This window comes from Pristis pectinata, chromosome 8 (genome assembly GCF_009764475.1).
Source record: "Pristis pectinata isolate sPriPec2 chromosome 8, sPriPec2.1.pri, whole genome shotgun sequence".
NCBI classification, from domain to species: domain Eukaryota; kingdom Metazoa; phylum Chordata; class Chondrichthyes; order Rhinopristiformes; family Pristidae; genus Pristis; species Pristis pectinata.
The window spans coordinates 74,055,697-74,067,293 of record NC_067412.1 but is presented as its reverse complement, the minus strand read 5'-3'; the positions used below and the strand labels follow the sequence as shown (position 1 = coordinate 74,067,293).

Below are 11,597 nucleotides of genomic sequence, written 5' to 3'. Positions count from 1 at the left end.
AAAAGACACATGAGGAAAGTCCATTAACTCTCCTTCAGATTCTGCATGGCTTGCTGAGTGTTTTCAGCATAGACTTTTTTTTAATTTCAGATTTCCAGCATCCTCAGGTTTTTCATTTTCCCAGGTGAGGTAGATTAGCCATGATCTTGATGAATGGCAGAACAAAATCAAAAGGCCAGATGGCTCGCATTTGTTCTTGATTCCTACGTTCTTGTGTACTTGTATTTTATCTGTAAACACACAGGGATCTCTGAGGTACATAATTAGCACCGCAGTTCTGCAGAGCACCTGGATGGGGTGCTCGGTGGAATTGTGGTGGCTCAAAGGACCTACAGAATGTTTTAAGTGTTGGAATCAATGTGAAATTAGTGCACCGCTATGAATTGTCAGCAAAGGGAGACTTGCTGAGATATGGGCGGGGTTCTTTATGCTAATAAATCACATGGCACAGATTCCATTGGCTGGCTGTGTCGAGCCAGGTTGTGTTTTACTCTTTGATTTTCGCAAACCAGTTTGAACCTCGCTGAGCAAGAAAGTTAATGATTGACTTGTGTGGCCTCGCCTCGTTCACCTAACCTGTACACTGAGGAGGATTTCAGCAATCCATTACCACGTCGTGGAACTGCTTCACTTCCACAGGGATTACACTGGTGTGGGCGCGGGCAGAGGCTGCGGGTTATTCGGCTGCGCCCCTGCCTCTGAGCGGGGGGGGGGGGGGTTGAACAACCTTCAGCTGGACTTTGTCTGCATCAGACGAAATCTTTAAGCCCTGTTCTCTGAGCAGTGTTTGCGTCACTGCAAGCTTATAGAGGGCAGGTCAAAACCGAGCCAGTACAAAGTCGCAAACAGCCAGCTTTTATCCTTCCCTGAGCAGCTCAAATTCCAGCCGCTGGCGGGCAAGAGGGGGAGGGAAGAGGAAGTGATCGCAGAAACTGGGAGCCCAATCTGGGGTGATGTGGATGTGGGAGTCTCTTCACCATCCCATGCTGCTGTACCAGTGCAATTCAAACTTGCAGACAGTTCCACAGTAACCACAGCGTTGCTGACACTCGAAGAGGTGGGTGTTTTCTCACTAATCCTGTGGGGGAGGTGTGATACGGAGGCTGAGGATCCTTTTCAGAATTATTTAATTCTGCAGCAGCTGGTGGGGCCTTTGTTTTAGGGATTTACCTCCCTAAAGGGATTGACCACGAGATGGTACGGAAAATTCGGCGTAGCCCAGAAAGCATTAAAGACGTGTCATTTACCAAAATTACTACAAAGACTCCAGATTCGAATACCTAGTGTATGGTAGATGTACTGTTTGACTGCCTTCCTGCCTCTCAATTTAGTGCAACTTCATGCGATCGATTCCTTTCATTTATGAACTTTGCTCTATTTTACAGTGTAGCCCCAGATAGGTTGGGTGCCTCCAGCGGCCCCGCCGGTTTGTTGGCACGGCTTCAGAGCAGACAGTGGGTGCCACTCTGTTACAAGTGCCAAGGGAGAAAGAGCCAGACTCTTTGGGGTTCTACTGAATTTCCAGAACGCTGACTGTCCGCAGCTTACCTGGGGACCGAGAGAAGCACCTGCGTGTCCTTCTGCCGTGAGCTCTGATGCAAAAAAAAATCTATGAATTCACAGCCGCAGCCAAAGAAAGGAAAATATCTGAGCACGTGTGTAAGAGAGAAGGGAAACGAAGGTTCAGGGGATCGCTGAGGAGTTGGTCCAACTAGAGAGGCTGGAAAACAGAAAATGCTGAAAATACTCAGTGGGTCAGGCAGTATCTGTGGAGGTGACCTTTCGTCAGTTCCGCTTTTAATCATTTGAAGGGGTAGATTGTTGGCTACGCATTTCTTGGCGGCGATTCTCTCAGTGTTGATGTTATCAGTCATGACTGATAATACTGTTAACCGGTGATTATAGTTGAGTGAATGTGTGAGAATACCTAAATTTTATCAGTTTTATTCACAGTTGTTGAAGCTATTGTTTAAAGTCTCTATCCTGTTGCAATGCTAACTCATTGCAACTTTGGGTTAAGCACATGAGTTGTTATAAAGTGCTTTAATGTTGCACGCTGTCAAGCTCTGACATTTAGTCAGGTTTTGGTTATTTATTTGTATCACTTCTGGAAATGGTTACATTTAAAGGTGTGCTTCTACTTGGGGTAGTGCAGTCCATTAATAGAACAGCACTCCTTTGTGAACGAAACAGGGCATTTCTATTTTAAATGAAAACATCCAGCTTAGTTTACAATGGAAGGAGTGCTGTTGTACAACTGGACATTTGTTTTTGTATGCGTCTTGGCAAGATTGTTTTAAGATGGAGGATGAAAATACTTAATAAGATGAAGCCAGGAGAAAATCAACATGTTTCATGTTTTAAGCAAACATAAAGAGCTGTCACTGCAACTTGACTCACCTAGATTAATATGTACAATTTAATTTGATGTAATACAGAGTTATCCCTGCCTTCATGAGTGCGTTGTCTTGCTTTAAGCAAATTACCCCAGAATTTGCAAATCTTAAAGAAAGCTGCTCGAAAAGATCTCATCATCTCTGGCATGGACTTGCCCTTTTCTGACATGTTGTTGTCGTCAAGAGTCAGATCAAGGAGCATCATTGGTGTCCAGCATCAATGAAGTTGTCAAGCTAGTTTAGCACAATTTCTGTAGCCAGCAAACCAGGAAGTGATATGCAGTTGATATCATTCAATTTTTGTAATTTTTACAGAAACTGAAAGAATGTCTGAGGCCCTCTCAATGGGGTTAAAATAGAAATTGAAACTATAACCTTTTCTTTAAAAGAAAAACAATAACCTATGTATTTTTATATAGTCATCTGAATGAAAATCAATATACCCATGCAAAATTGGATCTTTTGGACAGAAATCTTTAAGAATTCATGTGCACAAAGATGAATTCTAGGTATTTTACAGTGAAAATATTTGTCATCAGTTCATGGATGATAGTACGGAAAGCTGCAAAACAAAACACCAAGTAGAGGAGGAAGGAATCACTGGCAGTAGCTTCTGGATTTCTCTGCACCCTCAAGATGTTGCTACCAATTTCAGTGCCAGTTTTACTGTTGCTACAACTGTAAACTATGGGCCAGTAACTATTATGTATTCTTCTAAATTTTAACCTTCCTAACTTGACAAAAGTCTGAGCCAGCAAGTTTCCATTTTAAAATAACTGAATGCTCCTGTTTTAATTTTCCTCTGTTTACAGCTGGAGGAAAGGATCTATGCTAGACCAGCACCCAGCTAATGAGGAGGTTGTTACTTTTGCTGATGTGTTCTTACACAATGTTTATTGTTTTCGGTCTTGGAGGAAGAAACAACTTCAATCCCAAATCTATTAGAACATTAGCTATCTTTCGGTCACCTAGTGAAGGTTGAATCAAGGATGGCCATAGAAAAATCTCCAACTGCAATCCTTCAATCCTCCTCCTGTTGGGAAGTGATAACAGAGAACTCTAATAAAACCATTCTTTTCATTAAAATGGACAAACCCAATTAATGACAGGACAACAGTCTAATCTTAGAGATGGGAAAAGTAGTCAAGTACAAATTAATTTTTGTAGAGAACTGTGGATAAAAATGGCACAGTAACTGTGGAAAACTGTGTCAACCGACCTAATTAAGTTCATTGATGCTGCAGGGAGCATTAATGAAGGTATTACAGTAGATATGTATTCAGAGGAATAAATGTGCCCATGGTTGCAAGCATTAAATGCCCGGTTGAGAGGCTGCTGCAAGTTGTTCCCTGCCTACAGAAATCATTCCATTGACTTCAATGGAACTGAGTTTCAAATGTGAAGAACAATGCATCATAGCTACGCCATTGTACATTTAGGACAAAGAACAAATTTCTAGGCAGGTTTTCACTGGACTTCTGTGCTACTTGGCAGTGGTAATTTGAGTTTGTAATTAGCTGTGGGGTTAGAGGAAGAGATAACTGGTGAATGAATGTTTGTCTGACCAGCATGCATTATTTTCCTGGGCAGGATTAGGACCATTATATACAAATGACTTTTTCTTGAGTATAGAGAGTATGGATTAGAACACTGCGGATGACTAAAGACTTTACGATGTAGTAAAAAGTGGTAAGGATATTGGCAGATTCCTGAGGCAGACTCGTGAAATAGGTGGCCACATGGTGGTTGTAATTTGAAGCAGAATAGTCTGAGATGTGGATACTAGGAGGAGAACGTATGAAGTAGGAAAATCTTGCTGGTACTTTACAGTGAGGATAAAATGGATCTAGGGTGCATATTCTCAAATCTTTTGAAGGTGACAGGGCAAGCTGATATCTTAAATATCTTTCTTATTCAACATAATTGGATTTGTATCTTGGGGCTTTAAATGAAAAAACATGCAAGTTATGATTTGTCTCTAGATATCACTGGCTAATCCTCAACATTGCAATTCCAGACATTTGGGAAAGAGATTTTGGCCTCGGAGAAAATATAGAATAGTTCACCAGGGTGATAACAAGAATGAGGAGCTTGACTTGTGTAGAGTGATTGGGTATGGACAGTGCAAAGAAATTTGTTTCCTCCCGCAAATGGGTTGGTGACAAAATAATTTGCAAAATAACTGTTGGGAAAATAGAGAAAAAATTATTCATGTAAAGGGTTGTCAAGATCTGGAACAGACCATCTAAAGGGCTACTGACAGTAAGATTCCTCAAGGACACTCAAAGGCAATAGGAAATGTAGTTGAATAATTTGCAGGATTGTTTTAAAAAAAAGCTTGGGTACACATTAAATTGACAGTTTTTCTGAAGAACCTGTGTAAATGTGACGTAGCCATGCTCCTATGCTGGAAGTTTTTGATTTATTTTTTAAAAAAGACTTTGAAAATAAATTATCTTTTAAAACTCAGAATTTAAATATAGGACTTTACCAAATCCTTGTGCAAGGAAAAAAATCAATCTCTTAACAAGACACTTGCATTGTGTTATGATCTCCTATTATGTGGCCCCAAGGTCTAACTCTCACTGTAGTAAATTCTCTGTTATTAATCAAGCTATGCTTTACTGTGGCCTCTGTGTTACATTTTTCACCATTATAATGGTTCTATTATAACTTGTGCTGTATCCTAAAGTTGTTAATTATAACCCCTGCTGCATTATAATGTTCTTGATTACAACTTGGTGCTGTTATAACACTTCGTTATTTCCCATGCAGCTTCTGAGGTTCATGCCTATAACTCAGTGTTTTACAAGGTTTTGAATTGTGGTATCCTTCAATATAATACTGAGGAAGCATTGCACTGTCACAGATGCTGTCTTTTGGATGGCACATAAGGCTAAGGTCCTGTATCCTTGCTCATGCCAATATATATATTCTCTTATATTATATAATAAGAGAATGTTAATATTAAAAAATCAAGGTGTTCTGAGAAACAGTAGAGCCTATGCCAATATTTCTCCCTCAACCAACTCTGCTAAGGACATTGCCAGACTGCTGATGACTAGCAGCTGGACCCATTGTGAACTGCTCCACCCCTGGATTTACCATTGAGCTCCATAAGTGATGGAGCTCAGGAGTCAGTTATATTTTCAGCGCTGGCGCATCTGTTGCAGCCCCACTTATGGGCAACCTCCGCATTACAGATGTTCAGATTATGAAAATTCATTCTTAGAGAATTCACATAACTACCCAAAAATTTGAGATATGGAATAAAATTCGCTCTCAAGGAACTTGTGTGGGGGGATAAAAGTAAACAAATCCACACAATATTTTTCAGCTCGTGTTTCTTGATGCATGTGCAGATGATGTGGCTTTATGTCATGGAAAATCGCAGTACAGCCCGTTTTCTAGAAGCACAACACTGCTGTAACATGGGGGGTGCCTGCATTTGAATGAAGTTACTGATCCTAATTCTGTTTTTAATTAAGTAGCAGTAGTTTAATGAGTTTTTAAGTAAACTTATTATTTTTAAGAACTCTAAGAGACGTCAGGAAACAGTTAATGGCTGGGGCTTGCCCTTTGGTTACACTGCCTGAGTTCTGTATGCCATTCATGGTGCACTCTGTTTCACAGAACAACTGTGGCAACAAGGCCTCTGCATTTGGGAGCTGTGGATCTGTAAAGGATTAGTGTGACTGCAGGGGTGACCACATGGTCCACACAAGATCCAGTCTGATTTGGCCTAATAATGATTCATTTAGTTCTCCATTGATTGTGGGACTTCATTCTGTGGAAACTGCCTGTCACATTTGGCTGCATCTATGTTTCCAAAGTACTTTGTTGGCTGTAAAACTCTGGGATGTCTAATGATTGTGAAATCTCCTATACACATTCTTTCTGCTAGTTGCATATTGATGATGCAACTAGGATTCAGTTGCTGAATATTTTTTCATGTTCTTTGTGATGCCTTGAATATTGACTAGGTATACATTGCTGCTATATGTTTGTTGCATGCTCTTCACCCAGAAAGCTGATCCCAAATTGGTATGCTTAAAGATGGAAATATCCTTTGGGAGGGAGCAGTTAATATTACAATACTTGAAGCCTCGTCTAGCCACTGAGATTTTCACCACTTACCAGGGAAACATTTTTCTTTTGATACATGTTTGTGTTTGGGGGAAACCTGAGTGCCCTTGTACACCAATCACTGAAAGTTAATATGCAGATACTGCAAGCATTTAGGAAGGCAAATTGTATGTTGGCCTTCACTGGTACAAGAATAGAGCTCTAAGTAAGGCCCTGGTCAGACTGCATGTGGAATATTGTGTACAATCTGCTCTGCCTGTCTGAGGGAGGATATACTTGTTTTAGAGGTAATGTATTGAAGGTTCACCAGTTTGAATCTGGGGGTCACAAAAGCCTGCAGATGCTGGAACAAAAGAAACAAACTGCTGTAGGAATTCAGCAGATCAGGCAGCATCTGTGGAGGGAAATGGACAGTTGACATTTCGGGTTGAGACCCTTCGTCAGGACAATGAAGAGTCTTGACCTGATACAGTTTGTGTTTTTGCTCTTGAATCCTGGGCTGATAGGTTTGTTGTATGAGGAAAGAGTAAGCAGATTAACAATGAGAGGTGATCTCACTGAAGCATACAAAAATTCTTACAGGGCTCTTCTTGTACTTCTCTTGGCTAGGTTGTCATGAACCAGAAGATCTTAAAATAAGGCCTAAAATAAAGCTTAAAATAAGGCAACAGGTTTAAAATAAGGGGTTGGTCAACCAAGACTAGGATGAAGAGAAACTTCTTCACTCAAGAGGGTAGCAAATTTCCAAGCTACTGTTGGGTAGAGAAGTTTTGGAATTCAGTACCCAAGAGTAGCTGAGTATATTTGAAACTAAAATCATTAATGTCTTCAATATTAAGGAATTGGGGTATGTAAGGTTAAACCAGGAAAGTAATGTTGTGGTAAAAGATCAGCTATAGTTTCACTGAAGGGTGGAGCAGACATGAGGTCTAAGTGGCCCCCTCCTTCTATTGTATTATGGTTTTTTTATGCACAAAGTTCAAATTTCACATTATTGACATTATTGCACCTGGCTAGCTTGAGTTAGTCAATGACAAATCAAATGTTGCATTCCCAACTAATGTAGATATTATACTGATTGCTGTCGCAGACCTAGGCAGCTACGTATCTGTGATCATTTCCAAAGAGAAAACTTGCAGAAAAGTTTGACATTGTGGGGGGAGAAAAAAACAAAACACTGTTGTATGTCGCACTGATTTGTTTCTATAATGTAAACCCAGAGCAAGGTCATCTGTTGCCTTTGATTGGCATTGGTTTACATGGAAAATGCTTCTGTTTTTTAGCAGACTGATCAGAATTCAAAGTCCTTCAGTAGTGAATATTTAGCCTTTGCACAAGGAAGTGAGATGCGTGGAGATTCTCAGGTTTCTTTAATTATTGTTCTTTAGTTTTGGTGAACTGCGTTCTCCTGTGGATTTTGCTCAGAAATGACATCCTGAATGTGTCTCAACTGGTTGCACTTGCACCTCTAAGTCAGAATTGTAGGTTCAGGGCCCTATTCAGGGACTTGAGCACAACATCTCAGCCAACACCAGAGTGTGTTACTTGCAGTTGCTGGTGATGGCATTGCTTGAACAAGACATTAAACTGGGGTCCTGCTTCCACCTGTGTCAACCAGACATAAAAGATACTACAAGTTCAAAGATCTACAGTGGCACTTTTCCTGGTGTTTTTGCCAACACATTAATTATTCATGCAACACAAAAATTATCTGGTCATTAACAAGTTGCTCTTTGTGGGAGATTACAGTGTACAAATTGACTTCTAATTTCTTGCATTACCACAGTGGCTGTGAAATGCGCTAGTGTGTCCTGAGGTGGTGGAAGGTACTATATGAATGCAGGTGTTTTTACTTTTTAAAAGAACTGCTGTGTAACAGCTAGAAAAAAAATGCATTTAATATCACCTTTTGTTTCCCTGCTGCATCTTACAATTAATTACATAAACAAATGTAGGGAAATATAAGCAGTGAGATAAGACACAGCTATATAAAGGCTGGCCGAGTTTAGAGAGCTAATAACAGTGAGGAGGGCAATAAACATATGGGGAAGGAAGGGAGGCATGAATTTCTGCATTAATGGGATTATGAGCTGTGCACTGGAAAGAGTTGTAGGATTGGAAAGACCTGCAGGAATTCCCCTCCCAATTCATGCTTAATTCCAGCAAAATAATGTTGGCTTTGCGTGAAATTATTGAGCGTTCCTACATGAAAATCCTCTAAGTTCCTTAACTTGCCTTCCCCACCAGCACCATGTAAGCTATTTGTATCAGAACCTGATGTTGTCCCTCCCTCTCCACCCAGTGTATGACTTGCTGATAGTTATAGAAAAATTACCTGACTGTTCAGGCAGATTCCTTAAGAGGAAAGTCGGAAATATTTTAGCGGCTTTATGAAATAACAAGCAGATAACCACAGTGCCAGAGGTGCCTGAGTGAGTGTATGAAACCTGTCAAATCTGTGCCAACAGGTACACAAGCTCCCACCATCCGATAATGGCCAGAGGGTTTGATTCATTTGGACACGATGTGTCTGCTACCACAGGATAGATTTTATGAAAAGATGAAAGAATGCTATAGTGGTGACTAGCACCTTGGCCCCAATCCCTGTTGTTTACTCCTAATGAACAAAGCTTCATACTGGAGCATAGTCATAAATTTGACTTTTATTATTTGGGCATTGATTAAGTTAGGGGCTGGGGAATTGGAATTAATGCTCCATTAACCAGAGTAGCCCCGTCAGTGTGGTGAGGATTTAAATCGATGTCTTGGTCCTTCCCAATTATAGATGTTGGGTAGGAAGGAAGTGGAAATATTGAGGGAAGTCAGCATACACTTGAAACCTGATTACAATTTTCAAAAGATGTTATGAGGGGGAATCTTGTAAATATGGAACAGGATGAGTCTAGGATACATCCTTGGAATGGGGGAGGATTCCAGAGGCGATAGTGCAGGACCAGCAAAAGTCACCACACTCCGATTGCCAATTTGTTGATGTTCCCTAATATTGCTAGCCTGAAGGATCGTAACTACTGGTTGGTCTTGGTAATGATGACCATGAAAATCTCCTGGATTGTCACAAAGAAACATTTGATTCACTAATATCGTTCAAGGGAGGAAATTTGCTATCCTTACCCAGTCTTTAGATCCACCCAATGTGGTTAAATTTTAAATGCCTCTGAAATGGCACCATATCTACTGTATGTAAACAGAGAAGGAATAAAACTAGATGGAGCATCCTTTGTCGACTTAGGCACTAAATTCAGACACAGCAAAGTTGCTCGCAGCCCAGTCAATCTTGCAAAGTCCTCTTCACAAACATCTAGTGATTACATTGGAAGAGCTGCCCCACAATCTAGTCAAGTAACAGTCTGCCATGGTGTATTCATAGAATCATAACTTACAGACCACCTGTATCACAATCCCAGGATATGTATTGTCCCACCACAGGTGGCAGCATAGTGGTAGACAGGCCAGAGGGAGTAGCCCTTGGAGTCCTCAACATTGACTCCAGAATTCACAAAGCCTCATGGCATCAGGTCAAACATGGGCAAGGAAACTGGCTGATTACTACTCATCATTCTCCATCAGTTAGTAAATCAGTGCTCTTCCATGTTGAACAACACTTGGAAGAAACATTGAAAGTAGCAAGGGCACAGAAATAACTCTGGGTGAGGGACTTAAATGTCTATCGCCAAAACTGGTTTGGTAGCACTACCATAGAGTAGTGAATCCTGGATAACACAGCTGCCAAATAGATCGTGAGTGAGCCAACCCAGGAGATAAACCAACTTGACCTTGTCCTTGCCAATCTACCTGTGACAGATGCATGCATCCATGATGGCCTTAGTGGAAGTGACCACTGTACAGACAAATTTGCCACATTGAGAACACCTTATATCATGTTGTCTGGAACTGCAAACCTACTAAGTGGGATCATCTCAGAGCAGATCTGGCTGCTCAAAACTAGGCATCTATCAGCAGCAGCAGCAATGTACATCATTGCAAACTGTAACCTCGTGGTCCAGTGTATCCCTTACTCTATTGTTAATATCAACCCTGACTCAATGACATGCTGAAGGACATGCTGCTAGCAGCACAGGGCATATTTACAAATGATGAGGTGCCATCCCAACAATGCTGCAACAGGGACTATTGCACCATATAATATATAGTCCATATTGCACTATTGCCTATTAAATGAGAAGGCATGCAATGGATGGAGCTAAGCAATCTCGCAACCAAAAGATCAGATCAAAGTTCTGCAGTTCTACCATGTGGTCGAGAATGGTGGTGGACAATTAAACAGCTAATGGTAGAGATGAGGCTCAAAGAGCATGCCCAACTGAATGCTTAAGAAAAGGTTGCAACATTCACAACCATTGAGTGAGAAGTCCCAAAATGGTGATCCATTTCTAGTTTCTCCTGAGATCGCCACCAACACAGACACCTGTCTCCAGCCAAATTGATTCACTCCACATGATACTGAGCACTAAGTACAGCAAAGGCCACAGTAACAAACAACTTTCCAGCTGTAGTACTAAAGACTACTCCAGATCTAATTGTTCCATCTTACAACATTGGCATCGACCCAACAATCTGGAAAATTGCCCAGATATTTCCTATTAACAAAAAAGGACAATTCCAATTCATCTAATTACTGCCCAATAAATCTACTGTCAATCATCAGCAAAGTGACAGAAGCCATCATTTAACAGTTATCAAGTGGCACTTACCAAAGCTTTGGCTTTGCAAGGACCACTTGGTTCCAGATCTTATCTCAGCTGAGTTCTGGAGGTTAGAATGAACACCCCTCATATTAAGACTGCATTTAATCAAGTATGGCATCAATGACCCCTGGTAAAACTGAAATCATCAGGCACTAAAAGTGTCTGGAGTTACACCACATAGAAAGGAAGATTGTTGGAGGTTAATCATCCCAGCCCTGGAACATCATTGAACAAGTTTCTCAGCGTACTGTACTAGGCCCAACCATTTTCAGCTGCTTCTGCAATGATCTTCCTTAGATCAGAAAGTCAGGTGTTTGGATGTGTGCTAATGACTGCACAATGTTCAATTCCATTTGCAATTCCTCAGCAAATGAAGCGGTCTATGCCT

General features: G+C 40.9%; 1 protein-coding gene across 4 annotated transcripts in view; it reads left to right on the top strand.

Moving 5' to 3' along the window:
* Positions 1-11,597, top strand: part of dlg3 (discs, large homolog 3 (Drosophila)) — a 212,469-nt gene that overhangs the window by 162,472 nt on the left and 38,400 nt on the right. The window contains exon 1 of one of the 4 annotated variants that reach the window (XM_052020920.1): positions 780-1,057. The exons of the other annotated variants lie outside the window; for them this stretch is intronic. The gene's annotated coding sequence lies outside the window, so the exon portion shown is untranslated. Of the gene's footprint in view, positions 1-779; positions 1,058-11,597 lie in introns of those variants that run through there. 4 annotated transcript variants of the gene reach the window in all.